Source organism: Bos indicus x Bos taurus, unplaced genomic scaffold (genome assembly GCF_003369695.1).
Source record: "Bos indicus x Bos taurus breed Angus x Brahman F1 hybrid unplaced genomic scaffold, Bos_hybrid_MaternalHap_v2.0 tig00003406_arrow_arrow_obj, whole genome shotgun sequence".
NCBI lineage: Eukaryota > Metazoa > Chordata > Mammalia > Artiodactyla > Bovidae > Bos > Bos indicus x Bos taurus.
In genome coordinates this window covers 1-19,295 of record NW_020867658.1, presented here as the reverse complement: position 1 = coordinate 19,295, position 19,295 = coordinate 1, and the positions used below count along the sequence as shown (strand labels likewise).

The 19,295-nt window shown below is 56.4% G+C and overlaps 6 pseudogenes; all 6 read left to right on the top strand.

Moving 5' to 3' along the window:
* The first annotated feature begins 208 nt into the window (after positions 1-208).
* On the top strand, positions 209-328 carry LOC113888991 (annotated as a pseudogene).
* A 3,418-nt stretch (positions 329-3,746) lies between these two features.
* On the top strand, positions 3,747-3,866 carry LOC113889004 (annotated as a pseudogene).
* Positions 3,867-7,284: 3,418 nt separating this feature from the next.
* LOC113889003 lies at positions 7,285-7,404 on the top strand (annotated as a pseudogene).
* A 3,417-nt stretch (positions 7,405-10,821) lies between these two features.
* Positions 10,822-10,941, top strand: LOC113889002 (annotated as a pseudogene).
* A 3,417-nt stretch (positions 10,942-14,358) lies between these two features.
* LOC113889001 lies at positions 14,359-14,478 on the top strand (annotated as a pseudogene).
* Positions 14,479-17,896: 3,418 nt separating this feature from the next.
* LOC113888990 lies at positions 17,897-18,016 on the top strand (annotated as a pseudogene).
* The last annotated feature ends 1,279 nt before the right edge of the window (positions 18,017-19,295 follow it).

Below are 19,295 nucleotides of genomic sequence, written 5' to 3'. Positions count from 1 at the left end.
CGGGCCCGGCCAGGCGCTTGCTGGTCTGGTATTGGCGGTGTTCGGGGGGCGGGCCGGCGTCAGCAGGCCGGAGTCCGGTCGCCGGTCTTGCGGCTCAAGTACAGCACGCCCCCCGACGAGAGGTGCGGCCCGTTGGCCCGACCTGCAGGGCAGAGCGAAAGGGAGGCGAAGCCCAAGGCTCTTAGGGCGCCCCGCGCCAAGCGCCTCCGGCTCCGGCCCTATCAGCCTGAAGGCGCCCGATCTCGTCTGATCTCGGAAGCTAAGCAGGGTCGGGCCTGGTTAGGATCTTGGATGGGAGACCACCTGGGAATCCCGGGTGCTCGAGGCTTTTTGCCTACCAGAAGAGGTCCTTTAGCCCCCGCCGCGCGTCCCGATTCTTGGATCCCCCCCGCAGCCCCAGCCCCTCCCGGGCCGCGGGGAGCGGCTGGCCGGGGCCCCCGACTCCCGCTGCAGACCTGGGTTGCCTCCGCGCGGCCCGCGAGCCCCTCCGCATTCGCATTCGGCTTCCAGGACACCCGACGACCGGCAGTCCCGTCTCCATCTGGGGCACCTTTGGCTTGCCTCAGGCAATCCCGGGGCTTGCACGGACTCCAGCCAGAGCCCCAGCCCCCGCCCCACCCCCTGCCTCGCAGGCCATCGCGCATGCGCATGTGCGCACGCACGCACAGACAGATGTGCCCAAACGGGGCATCTATCTTGTTCACTTATACCGTGGGTGTATCTATGCCTGGGAGTCGGACTGCTGAACCATACGCTACTTCCACTTTTAGTTCCTTCGGGAACCTCCATATTCTTTTCCATACCGGCTCTACCCATGCCCATTCCTACTCACCGTGGAGGAGAGTTCCCTTTGCTCCACATCTTCTCCAGCACTGGTTATTGACAGACATCGCAGTGAGGCCCAATCGGACTCATGTGAAGTGGTCCCTCCTTGGAGTTTGGAGTTGAGCCTCTCCAATCATTAGTGATGTGGAGCAAGATGACCTTTTGGAAATGCAGATGCAATGCTGTCACCTCCCTGCTCCAACGGCTCTCGTATTTTCCCAGCATATTGAAGATACGACCACTTCCCTTCAGGCTTGCTCCTCACGTTCTTCTCTGATGTCTTTTGCCTGGAATGCCCTCTGCACTCTTTGGCTTCCATCCCATAGGGCATTTTTCGTTTCTTGAATGTCCTAAGTTTCCCTGGTCACCTAGCCTTCCAAGATGCTATTTTCCCTGCCTGAAATTCTTCCTGCATCTCAACCCTGGTTTACCTAGGTTCAACCTATGGACCTCAACGAAATGGTGCCTCTGGAAAGCCTTCCCTGACACCCAGGTTTTGTGGTGAGGGAAGAGGCCCCTCTATAGGTTCTCAAAGGATCTGCCTGTGATGTATCATTAGAGTCGTCTCAGTGAAAGCAGGAACTCTGTGTCTTCTTCTCTCCGCCTTCTATTCCCTGAAACTTATTACATGCCTCCTAGCTCATCGTAGGTGCTCAGTATTTACTTAGTGTGTGAAAGACAGAAAAGCTCTTGGACGCCTCAAGGGGTCACTTGGCTCGGCACTTTTGATCTCTTTGTCTATTTGGCGAGTCAATTCTTTCCTTTCCTGGGTTGATGTGTACACTATATTCGAGGCACAATCTAAGGCATGAAGACATATCCATACCTAGAGGTTCTTGCTTTCAAGGAACTCGTACAGCAGATTTCTACAAGTTAGGGCTTTTCAAATGCTCTAGAAGCATGTGAACGTTCAGTATGCTCCATTTTCATTTCAAAGAAAGATCGTTTGACTTCCATAGCAAAGGTGGAGACCTTCCAACGTTGAGTCCAAGACTTATACCTTGACCATTTCAGGCAAGTCTTGTGGTTCCTTCTGGAGGTGTGTGGCTCTTGCAGAAATGTGAAGATCTTCCATCGTCCTCAGACTTTGGTGTCATTTGCAATCATCCAGAAAGCTTCCAGGTCTAGGTTCCAGACCACCACCACACACAGTCAGTAGCCAACGGAGTGCATTCCAGGAATACGTGTTGTTCACCCGCATTACCGTTGATATTGTTGCTGCACACTCAATGCAGTGGGCAGGGCCTGGATTGTCCACTGGGTCTCATGTGGAATGGAAAGAAGGGCTCCCCCCCCCCACACACACACACCCCCACCCCCACTGTTGACAGCCTTGTGACGAGAAACGGTCCCCGAAACAAGAATCAGACAAACCAGAGAAGCCCAGATGATAGTCCTTGAGATGAAGGAACTAAGCAGCTGGTTGCGATGGCACCAAGGGGAAAGGTTGCTCTTTTTGTCTGCCCCTCTACTCCTTTCTTCCTGGACGCCTTAGGGTTTTGTCATGGAGATTTGAAAGAAAGTGCACAAAAGTCATATGTGTTGAATCAAGATTTTGCATTTAAGCATCTCTCAAAAAGGAAGAGAGCTTCACCTGCACATGTTTCTTTCAAAACCGTCAATTGCTTTTCAATTCTGGGGTTTCTCTCTTGCCTTGTTCAGTTAGCCTTAACAGTAAAAATCAACGAAAACTACATAAAGATTCACAGATACCAACAAAGGACAGCTTCTGTTTTTGAAATCATCTTTCCATTTAGTAGAACACGAGCTCTATTCTTTGTATTTTGCCTAGGGAATTAGCAATGTCCTGGTTCAGATGGCAAGGCATCCGTGCGCAGGAGACTGGGGTTTGATCCCTGGGTCGGGAAGATCCCGCCGGAGAAGGAAATGGCGACCCACTCCCAGTATCCTCGCCTGGGAAATGCCACGGAGAGAGGAGCCTGAGGGGCCGCAGTCCATGGGTTGTATTAAAGTTGGGCTCAACCCAGCAACTACGAACACAAGTATTTCCAAAGACCACACTCAAGTGTGTGTGTGTGTGCGTGTGTGTGTGTGTGTGTGTATCTCCTCTTGCCGTCTTGGAGTCTGTCTCGGAATCTTCATGTATTTCTGCCTCTGGATCTCCTGACAGCCAGCCGCCGGCCCGTTCGTCTTGCCCCCGCCTCTCCCAGGCGCTCTGGCTCTGGCTCAGGAGCTTGCGCAGGCCAGCTGTCTCCCTTGGCGTGGGTGCGTGCGAGTGTCTGTGTGTCTGTCTGTGTGCCTGCCTGTGGCTCGTCTGCTCTCTCAGGAAGGTCGAGGGCTTGGCGTGGGGTCAAAGGGGGGGCCTCGGTAGTGCGAAGGGGAGGGGCTGAGGCGCTCCGGTCGACCGCGCCTCCCTGGCTTCTGCTGGGTTTGGGCACCGGACAGGTGCCGGGCAAGTTGGGCGCTCAAGTTTCGCTGCGCCTAGGCCCGCAGGAGCTTCAGAGGCCCCTGGGCCGCGGGGGTTGGGAGGCGGCGGGCGCCGAAGACCGACACCTCCGGGGCCGCGCGGGCCTGAGCAGCGAATGGGATCCGGGGGAGGCCCCGCTCAGCCAGCGCGGCCGGGTCTGGAGTTGCCGCGGGTGGGAGGGCGCCGAGACCTCCGCACCCCTCAGCCCAGCCCCCAGGCCCCGCGCGCACGCACGCACGCACGCCCTCCCGGTCAATGGGGGCTCCTGGAAGACCCTCGGGCCCCCGGGCCCGGCCAGGCGCTTGCTGGTCTGGTATTGGCGGTGTTCGGGGGGCGGGCCGGCGTCAGCAGGCCGGAGTCCGGTCGCCGGTCTTGCGGCTCAAGTACAGCACGCCCCCCGACGAGAGGTGCGGCCCGTTGGCCCGACCTGCAGGGCAGAGCGAAAGGGAGGCGAAGCCCAAGGCTCTTAGGGCGCCCCGCGCCAAGCGCCTCCGGCTCCGGCCCTATCAGCCTGAAGGCGCCCGATCTCGTCTGATCTCGGAAGCTAAGCAGGGTCGGGCCTGGTTAGGATCTTGGATGGGAGACCACCTGGGAATCCCGGGTGCTCGAGGCTTTTTGCCTACCAGAAGAGGTCCTTTAGCCCCCGCCGCGCGTCCCGATTCTTGGATCCCCCCCGCAGCCCCAGCCCCTCCCGGGCCGCGGGGAGCGGCTGGCCGGGGCCCCCGACTCCCGCTGCAGACCTGGGTTGCCTCCGCGCGGCCCGCGAGCCCCTCCGCATTCGCATTCGGCTTCCAGGACACCCGACGACCGGCAGTCCCGTCTCCATCTGGGGCACCTTTGGCTTGCCTCAGGCAATCCCGGGGCTTGCACGGACTCCAGCCAGAGCCCCAGCCCCCGCCCCACCCCCTGCCTCGCAGGCCATCGCGCATGCGCATGTGCGCACGCACGCACAGACAGATGTGCCCAAACGGGGCATCTATCTTGTTCACTTATACCGTGGGTGTATCTATGCCTGGGAGTCGGACTGCTGAACCATACGCTACTTCCACTTTTAGTTCCTTCGGGAACCTCCATATTCTTTTCCATACCGGCTCTACCCATGCCCATTCCTACTCACCGTGGAGGAGAGTTCCCTTTGCTCCACATCTTCTCCAGCACTGGTTATTGACAGACATCGCAGTGAGGCCCAATCGGACTCATGTGAAGTGGTCCCTCCTTGGAGTTTGGAGTTGAGCCTCTCCAATCATTAGTGATGTGGAGCAAGATGACCTTTTGGAAATGCAGATGCAATGCTGTCACCTCCCTGCTCCAACGGCTCTCGTATTTTCCCAGCATATTGAAGATACGACCACTTCCCTTCAGGCTTGCTCCTCACGTTCTTCTCTGATGTCTTTTGCCTGGAATGCCCTCTGCACTCTTTGGCTTCCATCCCATAGGGCATTTTTCGTTTCTTGAATGTCCTAAGTTTCCCTGGTCACCTAGCCTTCCAAGATGCTATTTTCCCTGCCTGAAATTCTTCCTGCATCTCAACCCTGGTTTACCTAGGTTCAACCTATGGACCTCAACGAAATGGTGCCTCTGGAAAGCCTTCCCTGACACCCAGGTTTTGTGGTGAGGGAAGAGGCCCCTCTATAGGTTCTCAAAGGATCTGCCTGTGATGTATCATTAGAGTCGTCTCAGTGAAAGCAGGAACTCTGTGTCTTCTTCTCTCCGCCTTCTATTCCCTGAAACTTATTACATGCCTCCTAGCTCATCGTAGGTGCTCAGTATTTACTTAGTGTGTGAAAGACAGAAAAGCTCTTGGACGCCTCAAGGGGTCACTTGGCTCGGCACTTTTGATCTCTTTGTCTATTTGGCGAGTCAATTCTTTCCTTTCCTGGGTTGATGTGTACACTATATTCGAGGCACAATCTAAGGCATGAAGACATATCCATACCTAGAGGTTCTTGCTTTCAAGGAACTCGTACAGCAGATTTCTACAAGTTAGGGCTTTTCAAATGCTCTAGAAGCATGTGAACGTTCAGTATGCTCCATTTTCATTTCAAAGAAAGATCGTTTGACTTCCATAGCAAAGGTGGAGACCTTCCAACGTTGAGTCCAAGACTTATACCTTGACCATTTCAGGCAAGTCTTGTGGTTCCTTCTGGAGGTGTGTGGCTCTTGCAGAAATGTGAAGATCTTCCATCGTCCTCAGACTTTGGTGTCATTTGCAATCATCCAGAAAGCTTCCAGGTCTAGGTTCCAGACCACCACCACACACAGTCAGTAGCCAACGGAGTGCATTCCAGGAATACGTGTTGTTCACCCGCATTACCGTTGATATTGTTGCTGCACACTCAATGCAGTGGGCAGGGCCTGGATTGTCCACTGGGTCTCATGTGGAATGGAAAGAAGGGCTCCCCCCCCCCACACACACACACCCCCACCCCCACTGTTGACAGCCTTGTGACGAGAAACGGTCCCCGAAACAAGAATCAGACAAACCAGAGAAGCCCAGATGATAGTCCTTGAGATGAAGGAACTAAGCAGCTGGTTGCGATGGCACCAAGGGGAAAGGTTGCTCTTTTTGTCTGCCCCTCTACTCCTTTCTTCCTGGACGCCTTAGGGTTTTGTCATGGAGATTTGAAAGAAAGTGCACAAAAGTCATATGTGTTGAATCAAGATTTTGCATTTAAGCATCTCTCAAAAAGGAAGAGAGCTTCACCTGCACATGTTTCTTTCAAAACCGTCAATTGCTTTTCAATTCTGGGGTTTCTCTCTTGCCTTGTTCAGTTAGCCTTAACAGTAAAAATCAACGAAAACTACATAAAGATTCACAGATACCAACAAAGGACAGCTTCTGTTTTTGAAATCATCTTTCCATTTAGTAGAACACGAGCTCTATTCTTTGTATTTTGCCTAGGGAATTAGCAATGTCCTGGTTCAGATGGCAAGGCATCCGTGCGCAGGAGACTGGGGTTTGATCCCTGGGTCGGGAAGATCCCGCCGGAGAAGGAAATGGCGACCCACTCCCAGTATCCTCGCCTGGGAAATGCCACGGAGAGAGGAGCCTGAGGGGCCGCAGTCCATGGGTTGTATTAAAGTTGGGCTCAACCCAGCAACTACGAACACAAGTATTTCCAAAGACCACACTCAAGTGTGTGTGTGTGTGCGTGTGTGTGTGTGTGTGTGTATCTCCTCTTGCCGTCTTGGAGTCTGTCTCGGAATCTTCATGTATTTCTGCCTCTGGATCTCCTGACAGCCAGCCGCCGGCCCGTTCGTCTTGCCCCCGCCTCTCCCAGGCGCTCTGGCTCTGGCTCAGGAGCTTGCGCAGGCCAGCTGTCTCCCTTGGCGTGGGTGCGTGCGAGTGTCTGTGTGTCTGTCTGTGTGCCTGCCTGTGGCTCGTCTGCTCTCTCAGGAAGGTCGAGGGCTTGGCGTGGGGTCAAAGGGGGGGCCTCGGTAGTGCGAAGGGGAGGGGCTGAGGCGCTCCGGTCGACCGCGCCTCCCTGGCTTCTGCTGGGTTTGGGCACCGGACAGGTGCCGGGCAAGTTGGGCGCTCAAGTTTCGCTGCGCCTAGGCCCGCAGGAGCTTCAGAGGCCCCTGGGCCGCGGGGGTTGGGAGGCGGCGGGCGCCGAAGACCGACACCTCCGGGGCCGCGCGGGCCTGAGCAGCGAATGGGATCCGGGGGAGGCCCCGCTCAGCCAGCGCGGCCGGGTCTGGAGTTGCCGCGGGTGGGAGGGCGCCGAGACCTCCGCACCCCTCAGCCCAGCCCCCAGGCCCCGCGCGCACGCACGCACGCACGCCCTCCCGGTCAATGGGGGCTCCTGGAAGACCCTCGGGCCCCCGGGCCCGGCCAGGCGCTTGCTGGTCTGGTATTGGCGGTGTTCGGGGGGCGGGCCGGCGTCAGCAGGCCGGAGTCCGGTCGCCGGTCTTGCGGCTCAAGTACAGCACGCCCCCCGACGAGAGGTGCGGCCCGTTGGCCCGACCTGCAGGGCAGAGCGAAAGGGAGGCGAAGCCCAAGGCTCTTAGGGCGCCCCGCGCCAAGCGCCTCCGGCTCCGGCCCTATCAGCCTGAAGGCGCCCGATCTCGTCTGATCTCGGAAGCTAAGCAGGGTCGGGCCTGGTTAGGATCTTGGATGGGAGACCACCTGGGAATCCCGGGTGCTCGAGGCTTTTTGCCTACCAGAAGAGGTCCTTTAGCCCCCGCCGCGCGTCCCGATTCTTGGATCCCCCCCGCAGCCCCAGCCCCTCCCGGGCCGCGGGGAGCGGCTGGCCGGGGCCCCCGACTCCCGCTGCAGACCTGGGTTGCCTCCGCGCGGCCCGCGAGCCCCTCCGCATTCGCATTCGGCTTCCAGGACACCCGACGACCGGCAGTCCCGTCTCCATCTGGGGCACCTTTGGCTTGCCTCAGGCAATCCCGGGGCTTGCACGGACTCCAGCCAGAGCCCCAGCCCCCGCCCCACCCCCTGCCTCGCAGGCCATCGCGCATGCGCATGTGCGCACGCACGCACAGACAGATGTGCCCAAACGGGGCATCTATCTTGTTCACTTATACCGTGGGTGTATCTATGCCTGGGAGTCGGACTGCTGAACCATACGCTACTTCCACTTTTAGTTCCTTCGGGAACCTCCATATTCTTTTCCATACCGGCTCTACCCATGCCCATTCCTACTCACCGTGGAGGAGAGTTCCCTTTGCTCCACATCTTCTCCAGCACTGGTTATTGACAGACATCGCAGTGAGGCCCAATCGGACTCATGTGAAGTGGTCCCTCCTTGGAGTTTGGAGTTGAGCCTCTCCAATCATTAGTGATGTGGAGCAAGATGACCTTTTGGAAATGCAGATGCAATGCTGTCACCTCCCTGCTCCAACGGCTCTCGTATTTTCCCAGCATATTGAAGATACGACCACTTCCCTTCAGGCTTGCTCCTCACGTTCTTCTCTGATGTCTTTTGCCTGGAATGCCCTCTGCACTCTTTGGCTTCCATCCCATAGGGCATTTTTCGTTTCTTGAATGTCCTAAGTTTCCCTGGTCACCTAGCCTTCCAAGATGCTATTTTCCCTGCCTGAAATTCTTCCTGCATCTCAACCCTGGTTTACCTAGGTTCAACCTATGGACCTCAACGAAATGGTGCCTCTGGAAAGCCTTCCCTGACACCCAGGTTTTGTGGTGAGGGAAGAGGCCCCTCTATAGGTTCTCAAAGGATCTGCCTGTGATGTATCATTAGAGTCGTCTCAGTGAAAGCAGGAACTCTGTGTCTTCTTCTCTCCGCCTTCTATTCCCTGAAACTTATTACATGCCTCCTAGCTCATCGTAGGTGCTCAGTATTTACTTAGTGTGTGAAAGACAGAAAAGCTCTTGGACGCCTCAAGGGGTCACTTGGCTCGGCACTTTTGATCTCTTTGTCTATTTGGCGAGTCAATTCTTTCCTTTCCTGGGTTGATGTGTACACTATATTCGAGGCACAATCTAAGGCATGAAGACATATCCATACCTAGAGGTTCTTGCTTTCAAGGAACTCGTACAGCAGATTTCTACAAGTTAGGGCTTTTCAAATGCTCTAGAAGCATGTGAACGTTCAGTATGCTCCATTTTCATTTCAAAGAAAGATCGTTTGACTTCCATAGCAAAGGTGGAGACCTTCCAACGTTGAGTCCAAGACTTATACCTTGACCATTTCAGGCAAGTCTTGTGGTTCCTTCTGGAGGTGTGTGGCTCTTGCAGAAATGTGAAGATCTTCCATCGTCCTCAGACTTTGGTGTCATTTGCAATCATCCAGAAAGCTTCCAGGTCTAGGTTCCAGACCACCACCACACACAGTCAGTAGCCAACGGAGTGCATTCCAGGAATACGTGTTGTTCACCCGCATTACCGTTGATATTGTTGCTGCACACTCAATGCAGTGGGCAGGGCCTGGATTGTCCACTGGGTCTCATGTGGAATGGAAAGAAGGGCTCCCCCCCCCCCACACACACACCCCCACCCCCACTGTTGACAGCCTTGTGACGAGAAACGGTCCCCGAAACAACAATCAGACAAACCAGAGAAGCCCAGATGATAGTCCTTGAGATGAAGGAACTAAGCAGCTGGTTGCGATGGCACCAAGGGGAAAGGTTGCTCTTTTTGTCTGCCCCTCTACTCCTTTCTTCCTGGACGCCTTAGGGTTTTGTCATGGAGATTTGAAAGAAAGTGCACAAAAGTCATATGTGTTGAATCAAGATTTTGCATTTAAGCATCTCTCAAAAAGGAAGAGAGCTTCACCTGCACATGTTTCTTTCAAAACCGTCAATTGCTTTTCAATTCTGGGGTTTCTCTCTTGCCTTGTTCAGTTAGCCTTAACAGTAAAAATCAACGAAAACTACATAAAGATTCACAGATACCAACAAAGGACAGCTTCTGTTTTTGAAATCATCTTTCCATTTAGTAGAACACGAGCTCTATTCTTTGTATTTTGCCTAGGGAATTAGCAATGTCCTGGTTCAGATGGCAAGGCATCCGTGCGCAGGAGACTGGGGTTTGATCCCTGGGTCGGGAAGATCCCGCCGGAGAAGGAAATGGCGACCCACTCCCAGTATCCTCGCCTGGGAAATGCCACGGAGAGAGGAGCCTGAGGGGCCGCAGTCCATGGGTTGTATTAAAGTTGGGCTCAACCCAGCAACTACGAACACAAGTATTTCCAAAGACCACACTCAAGTGTGTGTGTGTGTGCGTGTGTGTGTGTGTGTGTGTATCTCCTCTTGCCGTCTTGGAGTCTGTCTCGGAATCTTCATGTATTTCTGCCTCTGGATCTCCTGACAGCCAGCCGCCGGCCCGTTCGTCTTGCCCCCGCCTCTCCCAGGCGCTCTGGCTCTGGCTCAGGAGCTTGCGCAGGCCAGCTGTCTCCCTTGGCGTGGGTGCGTGCGAGTGTCTGTGTGTCTGTCTGTGTGCCTGCCTGTGGCTCGTCTGCTCTCTCAGGAAGGTCGAGGGCTTGGCGTGGGGTCAAAGGGGGGGCCTCGGTAGTGCGAAGGGGAGGGGCTGAGGCGCTCCGGTCGACCGCGCCTCCCTGGCTTCTGCTGGGTTTGGGCACCGGACAGGTGCCGGGCAAGTTGGGCGCTCAAGTTTCGCTGCGCCTAGGCCCGCAGGAGCTTCAGAGGCCCCTGGGCCGCGGGGGTTGGGAGGCGGCGGGCGCCGAAGACCGACACCTCCGGGGCCGCGCGGGCCTGAGCAGCGAATGGGATCCGGGGGAGGCCCCGCTCAGCCAGCGCGGCCGGGTCTGGAGTTGCCGCGGGTGGGAGGGCGCCGAGACCTCCGCACCCCTCAGCCCAGCCCCCAGGCCCCGCGCGCACGCACGCACGCACGCCCTCCCGGTCAATGGGGGCTCCTGGAAGACCCTCGGGCCCCCGGGCCCGGCCAGGCGCTTGCTGGTCTGGTATTGGCGGTGTTCGGGGGGCGGGCCGGCGTCAGCAGGCCGGAGTCCGGTCGCCGGTCTTGCGGCTCAAGTACAGCACGCCCCCCGACGAGAGGTGCGGCCCGTTGGCCCGACCTGCAGGGCAGAGCGAAAGGGAGGCGAAGCCCAAGGCTCTTAGGGCGCCCCGCGCCAAGCGCCTCCGGCTCCGGCCCTATCAGCCTGAAGGCGCCCGATCTCGTCTGATCTCGGAAGCTAAGCAGGGTCGGGCCTGGTTAGGATCTTGGATGGGAGACCACCTGGGAATCCCGGGTGCTCGAGGCTTTTTGCCTACCAGAAGAGGTCCTTTAGCCCCCGCCGCGCGTCCCGATTCTTGGATCCCCCCCGCAGCCCCAGCCCCTCCCGGGCCGCGGGGAGCGGCTGGCCGGGGCCCCCGACTCCCGCTGCAGACCTGGGTTGCCTCCGCGCGGCCCGCGAGCCCCTCCGCATTCGCATTCGGCTTCCAGGACACCCGACGACCGGCAGTCCCGTCTCCATCTGGGGCACCTTTGGCTTGCCTCAGGCAATCCCGGGGCTTGCACGGACTCCAGCCAGAGCCCCAGCCCCCGCCCCACCCCCTGCCTCGCAGGCCATCGCGCATGCGCATGTGCGCACGCACGCACAGACAGATGTGCCCAAACGGGGCATCTATCTTGTTCACTTATACCGTGGGTGTATCTATGCCTGGGAGTCGGACTGCTGAACCATACGCTACTTCCACTTTTAGTTCCTTCGGGAACCTCCATATTCTTTTCCATACCGGCTCTACCCATGCCCATTCCTACTCACCGTGGAGGAGAGTTCCCTTTGCTCCACATCTTCTCCAGCACTGGTTATTGACAGACATCGCAGTGAGGCCCAATCGGACTCATGTGAAGTGGTCCCTCCTTGGAGTTTGGAGTTGAGCCTCTCCAATCATTAGTGATGTGGAGCAAGATGACCTTTTGGAAATGCAGATGCAATGCTGTCACCTCCCTGCTCCAACGGCTCTCGTATTTTCCCAGCATATTGAAGATACGACCACTTCCCTTCAGGCTTGCTCCTCACGTTCTTCTCTGATGTCTTTTGCCTGGAATGCCCTCTGCACTCTTTGGCTTCCATCCCATAGGGCATTTTTCGTTTCTTGAATGTCCTAAGTTTCCCTGGTCACCTAGCCTTCCAAGATGCTATTTTCCCTGCCTGAAATTCTTCCTGCATCTCAACCCTGGTTTACCTAGGTTCAACCTATGGACCTCAACGAAATGGTGCCTCTGGAAAGCCTTCCCTGACACCCAGGTTTTGTGGTGAGGGAAGAGGCCCCTCTATAGGTTCTCAAAGGATCTGCCTGTGATGTATCATTAGAGTCGTCTCAGTGAAAGCAGGAACTCTGTGTCTTCTTCTCTCCGCCTTCTATTCCCTGAAACTTATTACATGCCTCCTAGCTCATCGTAGGTGCTCAGTATTTACTTAGTGTGTGAAAGACAGAAAAGCTCTTGGACGCCTCAAGGGGTCACTTGGCTCGGCACTTTTGATCTCTTTGTCTATTTGGCGAGTCAATTCTTTCCTTTCCTGGGTTGATGTGTACACTATATTCGAGGCACAATCTAAGGCATGAAGACATATCCATACCTAGAGGTTCTTGCTTTCAAGGAACTCGTACAGCAGATTTCTACAAGTTAGGGCTTTTCAAATGCTCTAGAAGCATGTGAACGTTCAGTATGCTCCATTTTCATTTCAAAGAAAGATCGTTTGACTTCCATAGCAAAGGTGGAGACCTTCCAACGTTGAGTCCAAGACTTATACCTTGACCATTTCAGGCAAGTCTTGTGGTTCCTTCTGGAGGTGTGTGGCTCTTGCAGAAATGTGAAGATCTTCCATCGTCCTCAGACTTTGGTGTCATTTGCAATCATCCAGAAAGCTTCCAGGTCTAGGTTCCAGACCACCACCACACACAGTCAGTAGCCAACGGAGTGCATTCCAGGAATACGTGTTGTTCACCCGCATTACCGTTGATATTGTTGCTGCACACTCAATGCAGTGGGCAGGGCCTGGATTGTCCACTGGGTCTCATGTGGAATGGAAAGAAGGGCTCCCCCCCCCCCACACACACACCCCCACCCCCACTGTTGACAGCCTTGTGACGAGAAACGGTCCCCGAAACAACAATCAGACAAACCAGAGAAGCCCAGATGATAGTCCTTGAGATGAAGGAACTAAGCAGCTGGTTGCGATGGCACCAAGGGGAAAGGTTGCTCTTTTTGTCTGCCCCTCTACTCCTTTCTTCCTGGACGCCTTAGGGTTTTGTCATGGAGATTTGAAAGAAAGTGCACAAAAGTCATATGTGTTGAATCAAGATTTTGCATTTAAGCATCTCTCAAAAAGGAAGAGAGCTTCACCTGCACATGTTTCTTTCAAAACCGTCAATTGCTTTTCAATTCTGGGGTTTCTCTCTTGCCTTGTTCAGTTAGCCTTAACAGTAAAAATCAACGAAAACTACATAAAGATTCACAGATACCAACAAAGGACAGCTTCTGTTTTTGAAATCATCTTTCCATTTAGTAGAACACGAGCTCTATTCTTTGTATTTTGCCTAGGGAATTAGCAATGTCCTGGTTCAGATGGCAAGGCATCCGTGCGCAGGAGACTGGGGTTTGATCCCTGGGTCGGGAAGATCCCGCCGGAGAAGGAAATGGCGACCCACTCCCAGTATCCTCGCCTGGGAAATGCCACGGAGAGAGGAGCCTGAGGGGCCGCAGTCCATGGGTTGTATTAAAGTTGGGCTCAACCCAGCAACTACGAACACAAGTATTTCCAAAGACCACACTCAAGTGTGTGTGTGTGTGCGTGTGTGTGTGTGTGTGTGTATCTCCTCTTGCCGTCTTGGAGTCTGTCTCGGAATCTTCATGTATTTCTGCCTCTGGATCTCCTGACAGCCAGCCGCCGGCCCGTTCGTCTTGCCCCCGCCTCTCCCAGGCGCTCTGGCTCTGGCTCAGGAGCTTGCGCAGGCCAGCTGTCTCCCTTGGCGTGGGTGCGTGCGAGTGTCTGTGTGTCTGTCTGTGTGCCTGCCTGTGGCTCGTCTGCTCTCTCAGGAAGGTCGAGGGCTTGGCGTGGGGTCAAAGGGGGGGCCTCGGTAGTGCGAAGGGGAGGGGCTGAGGCGCTCCGGTCGACCGCGCCTCCCTGGCTTCTGCTGGGTTTGGGCACCGGACAGGTGCCGGGCAAGTTGGGCGCTCAAGTTTCGCTGCGCCTAGGCCCGCAGGAGCTTCAGAGGCCCCTGGGCCGCGGGGGTTGGGAGGCGGCGGGCGCCGAAGACCGACACCTCCGGGGCCGCGCGGGCCTGAGCAGCGAATGGGATCCGGGGGAGGCCCCGCTCAGCCAGCGCGGCCGGGTCTGGAGTTGCCGCGGGTGGGAGGGCGCCGAGACCTCCGCACCCCTCAGCCCAGCCCCCAGGCCCCGCGCGCACGCACGCACGCACGCCCTCCCGGTCAATGGGGGCTCCTGGAAGACCCTCGGGCCCCCGGGCCCGGCCAGGCGCTTGCTGGTCTGGTATTGGCGGTGTTCGGGGGGCGGGCCGGCGTCAGCAGGCCGGAGTCCGGTCGCCGGTCTTGCGGCTCAAGTACAGCACGCCCCCCGACGAGAGGTGCGGCCCGTTGGCCCGACCTGCAGGGCAGAGCGAAAGGGAGGCGAAGCCCAAGGCTCTTAGGGCGCCCCGCGCCAAGCGCCTCCGGCTCCGGCCCTATCAGCCTGAAGGCGCCCGATCTCGTCTGATCTCGGAAGCTAAGCAGGGTCGGGCCTGGTTAGGATCTTGGATGGGAGACCACCTGGGAATCCCGGGTGCTCGAGGCTTTTTGCCTACCAGAAGAGGTCCTTTAGCCCCCGCCGCGCGTCCCGATTCTTGGATCCCCCCCGCAGCCCCAGCCCCTCCCGGGCCGCGGGGAGCGGCTGGCCGGGGCCCCCGACTCCCGCTGCAGACCTGGGTTGCCTCCGCGCGGCCCGCGAGCCCCTCCGCATTCGCATTCGGCTTCCAGGACACCCGACGACCGGCAGTCCCGTCTCCATCTGGGGCACCTTTGGCTTGCCTCAGGCAATCCCGGGGCTTGCACGGACTCCAGCCAGAGCCCCAGCCCCCGCCCCACCCCCTGCCTCGCAGGCCATCGCGCATGCGCATGTGCGCACGCACGCACAGACAGATGTGCCCAAACGGGGCATCTATCTTGTTCACTTATACCGTGGGTGTATCTATGCCTGGGAGTCGGACTGCTGAACCATACGCTACTTCCACTTTTAGTTCCTTCGGGAACCTCCATATTCTTTTCCATACCGGCTCTACCCATGCCCATTCCTACTCACCGTGGAGGAGAGTTCCCTTTGCTCCACATCTTCTCCAGCACTGGTTATTGACAGACATCGCAGTGAGGCCCAATCGGACTCATGTGAAGTGGTCCCTCCTTGGAGTTTGGAGTTGAGCCTCTCCAATCATTAGTGATGTGGAGCAAGATGACCTTTTGGAAATGCAGATGCAATGCTGTCACCTCCCTGCTCCAACGGCTCTCGTATTTTCCCAGCATATTGAAGATACGACCACTTCCCTTCAGGCTTGCTCCTCACGTTCTTCTCTGATGTCTTTTGCCTGGAATGCCCTCTGCACTCTTTGGCTTCCATCCCATAGGGCATTTTTCGTTTCTTGAATGTCCTAAGTTTCCCTGGTCACCTAGCCTTCCAAGATGCTATTTTCCCTGCCTGAAATTCTTCCTGCATCTCAACCCTGGTTTACCTAGGTTCAACCTATGGACCTCAACGAAATGGTGCCTCTGGAAAGCCTTCCCTGACACCCAGGTTTTGTGGTGAGGGAAGAGGCCCCTCTATAGGTTCTCAAAGGATCTGCCTGTGATGTATCATTAGAGTCGTCTCAGTGAAAGCAGGAACTCTGTGTCTTCTTCTCTCCGCCTTCTATTCCCTGAAACTTATTACATGCCTCCTAGCTCATCGTAGGTGCTCAGTATTTACTTAGTGTGTGAAAGACAGAAAAGCTCTTGGACGCCTCAAGGGGTCACTTGGCTCGGCACTTTTGATCTCTTTGTCTATTTGGCGAGTCAATTCTTTCCTTTCCTGGGTTGATGTGTACACTATATTCGAGGCACAATCTAAGGCATGAAGACATATCCATACCTAGAGGTTCTTGCTTTCAAGGAACTCGTACAGCAGATTTCTACAAGTTAGGGCTTTTCAAATGCTCTAGAAGCATGTGAACGTTCAGTATGCTCCATTTTCATTTCAAAGAAAGATCGTTTGACTTCCATAGCAAAGGTGGAGACCTTCCAACGTTGAGTCCAAGACTTATACCTTGACCATTTCAGGCAAGTCTTGTGGTTCCTTCTGGAGGTGTGTGGCTCTTGCAGAAATGTGAAGATCTTCCATCGTCCTCAGACTTTGGTGTCATTTGCAATCATCCAGAAAGCTTCCAGGTCTAGGTTCCAGACCACCACCACACACAGTCAGTAGCCAACGGAGTGCATTCCAGGAATACGTGTTGTTCACCCGCATTACCGTTGATATTGTTGCTGCACACTCAATGCAGTGGGCAGGGCCTGGATTGTCCACTGGGTCTCATGTGGAATGGAAAGAAGGGCTCCCCCCCCCCACACACACACACCCCCACCCCCACTGTTGACAGCCTTGTGACGAGAAACGGTCCCCGAAACAAGAATCAGACAAACCAGAGAAGCCCAGATGATAGTCCTTGAGATGAAGGAACTAAGCAGCTGGTTGCGATGGCACCAAGGGGAAAGGTTGCTCTTTTTGTCTGCCCCTCTACTCCTTTCTTCCTGGACGCCTTAGGGTTTTGTCATGGAGATTTGAAAGAAAGTGCACAAAAGTCATATGTGTTGAATCAAGATTTTGCATTTAAGCATCTCTCAAAAAGGAAGAGAGCTTCACCTGCACATGTTTCTTTCAAAACCGTCAATTGCTTTTCAATTCTGGGGTTTCTCTCTTGCCTTGTTCAGTTAGCCTTAACAGTAAAAATCAACGAAAACTACATAAAGATTCACAGATACCAACAAAGGACAGCTTCTGTTTTTGAAATCATCTTTCCATTTAGTAGAACACGAGCTCTATTCTTTGTATTTTGCCTAGGGAATTAGCAATGTCCTGGTTCAGATGGCAAGGCATCCGTGCGCAGGAGACTGGGGTTTGATCCCTGGGTCGGGAAGATCCCGCCGGAGAAGGAAATGGCGACCCACTCCCAGTATCCTCGCCTGGGAAATGCCACGGAGAGAGGAGCCTGAGGGGCCGCAGTCCATGGGTTGTATTAAAGTTGGGCTCAACCCAGCAACTACGAACACAAGTATTTCCAAAGACCACACTCAAGTGTGTGTGTGTGTGCGTGTGTGTGTGTGTGTGTGTATCTCCTCTTGCCGTCTTGGAGTCTGTCTCGGAATCTTCATGTATTTCTGCCTCTGGATCTCCTGACAGCCAGCCGCCGGCCCGTTCGTCTTGCCCCCGCCTCTCCCAGGCGCTCTGGCTCTGGCTCAGGAGCTTGCGCAGGCCAGCTGTCTCCCTTGGCGTGGGTGCGTGCGAGTGTCTGTGTGTCTGTCTGTGTGCCTGCCTGTGGCTCGTCTGCTCTCTCAGGAAGGTCGAGGGCTTGGCGTGGGGTCAAAGGGGGGGCCTCGGTAGTGCGAAGGGGAGGGGCTGAGGCGCTCCGGTCGACCGCGCCTCCCTGGCTTCTGCTGGGTTTGGGCACCGGACAGGTGCCGGGCAAGTTGGGCGCTCAAGTTTCGCTGCGCCTAGGCCCGCAGGAGCTTCAGAGGCCCCTGGGCCGCGGGGGTTGGGAGGCGGCGGGCGCCGAAGACCGACACCTCCGGGGCCGCGCGGGCCTGAGCAGCGAATGGGATCCGGGGGAGGCCCCGCTCAGCCAGCGCGGCCGGGTCTGGAGTTGCCGCGGGTGGGAGGGCGCCGAGACCTCCGCACCCCTCAGCCCAGCCCCCAGGCCCCGCGCGCACGCACGCACGCACGCCCTCCCGGTCAATGGGGGCTCCTGGAAGACCCTCGGGCCCCCGGGCCCGGCCAGGCGCTTGCTGGTCTGGTATTGGCGGTGTTCGGGGGGCGGGCCGGCGTCAGCAGGCCGGAGTCCGGTCGCCGGTCTTGCGGCTCAAGTACAGCACGCCCCCCGACGAGAGGTGCGGCCCGTTGGCCCGACCTGCAGGGCAGAGCGAAAGGGAGGCGAAGCCCAAGGCTCTTAGGGCGCCCCGCGCCAAGCGCCTCCGGCTCCGGCCCTATCAGCCTGAAGGCGCCCGATCTCGTCTGATCTCGGAAGCTAAGCAGGGTCGGGCCTGGTTAGGATCTTGGATGGGAGACCACCTGGGAATCCCGGGTGCTCGAGGCTTTTTGCCTACCAGAAGAGGTCCTTTAGCCCCCGCCGCGCGTCCCGATTCTTGGATCCCCCCCGCAGCCCCAGCCCCTCCCGGGCCGCGGGGAGCGGCTGGCCGGGGCCCCCGACTCCCGCTGCAGACCTGGGTTGCCTCCGCGCGGCCCGCGAGCCCCTCCGCATTCGCATTCGGCTTCCAGGACACCCGACGACCGGCAGTCCCGTCTCCATCTGGGGCACCTTTGGCTTGCCTCAGGCAATCCCGGGGCTTGCACGGACTCCAGCCAGAGCCCCAGCCCCCGCCCCACCCCCTGCCTCGCAGGCCATCGCGCATGCGCATGTGCGCACGCACGCACAGACAGATGTGCCCAAACGGGGCATCTATCTTGTTCACTTATACCGTGGGTGTATCTATGCCTGGGAGTCGGACTGCTGAACCATACGCTACTTCCACTTTTAGTTCCTTCGGGAACCTCCATATTCTTTTCCATACCGGCTCTACCCATGCCCATTCCTACTCACCGTGGAGGAGAGTTCCCTTTGCTCCACATCTTCTCCAGCACTGGTTATTGACAGACATCGCAGTGAGGCCCAATCGGACTCATGTGAAGTGGTCCCTCCTTGGAGTTTGGAGTTGAGCCTCTCCAATCATTAGTGATGTGGAGCAAGATGACCTTTTGGAAATGCAGATGCAATGCTGTCACCTCCCTGCTCCAACGGCTCTCGTATTTTCCCAGCATATTGAAGATACGACCACTTCCCTTCAGGCTTGCTCCTCACGTTCTTCTCTGATGTCTTTTGCCTGGAATGCCCTCTGCACTCTTTGGCTTCCATCCCATAGGGCATTTTTCGTTTCTTGAATGTCCTAAGTTTCCCTGGTCACCTAGCCTTCCAAGATGCTATTTTCCCTGCCTGAAATTCTTCCTGCATCTCAACCCTGGTTTACCTAGGTTCAACCTATGGACCTCAACGAAATGGTGCCTCTGGAAAGCCTTCCCTGACACCCAGGTTTTGTGGTGAGGGAAGAGGCCCCTCTATAGGTTCTCAAAGGATCTGCCTGTGATGTATCATTAGAGTCGTCTCAGTGAAAGCAGGAACTCTGTGTCTTCTTCTCTCCGCCTTCTATTCCCTGAAACTTATTACATGCCTCCTAGCTCATCGTAGGTGCTCAGTATTTACTTAGTGTGTGAAAGACAGAAAAGCTCTTGGACGCCTCAAGGGGTCACTTGGCTCGGCACTTTTGATCTCTTTGTCTATTTGGCGAGTCAATTCTTTCCTTTCCTGGGTTGATGTGTAC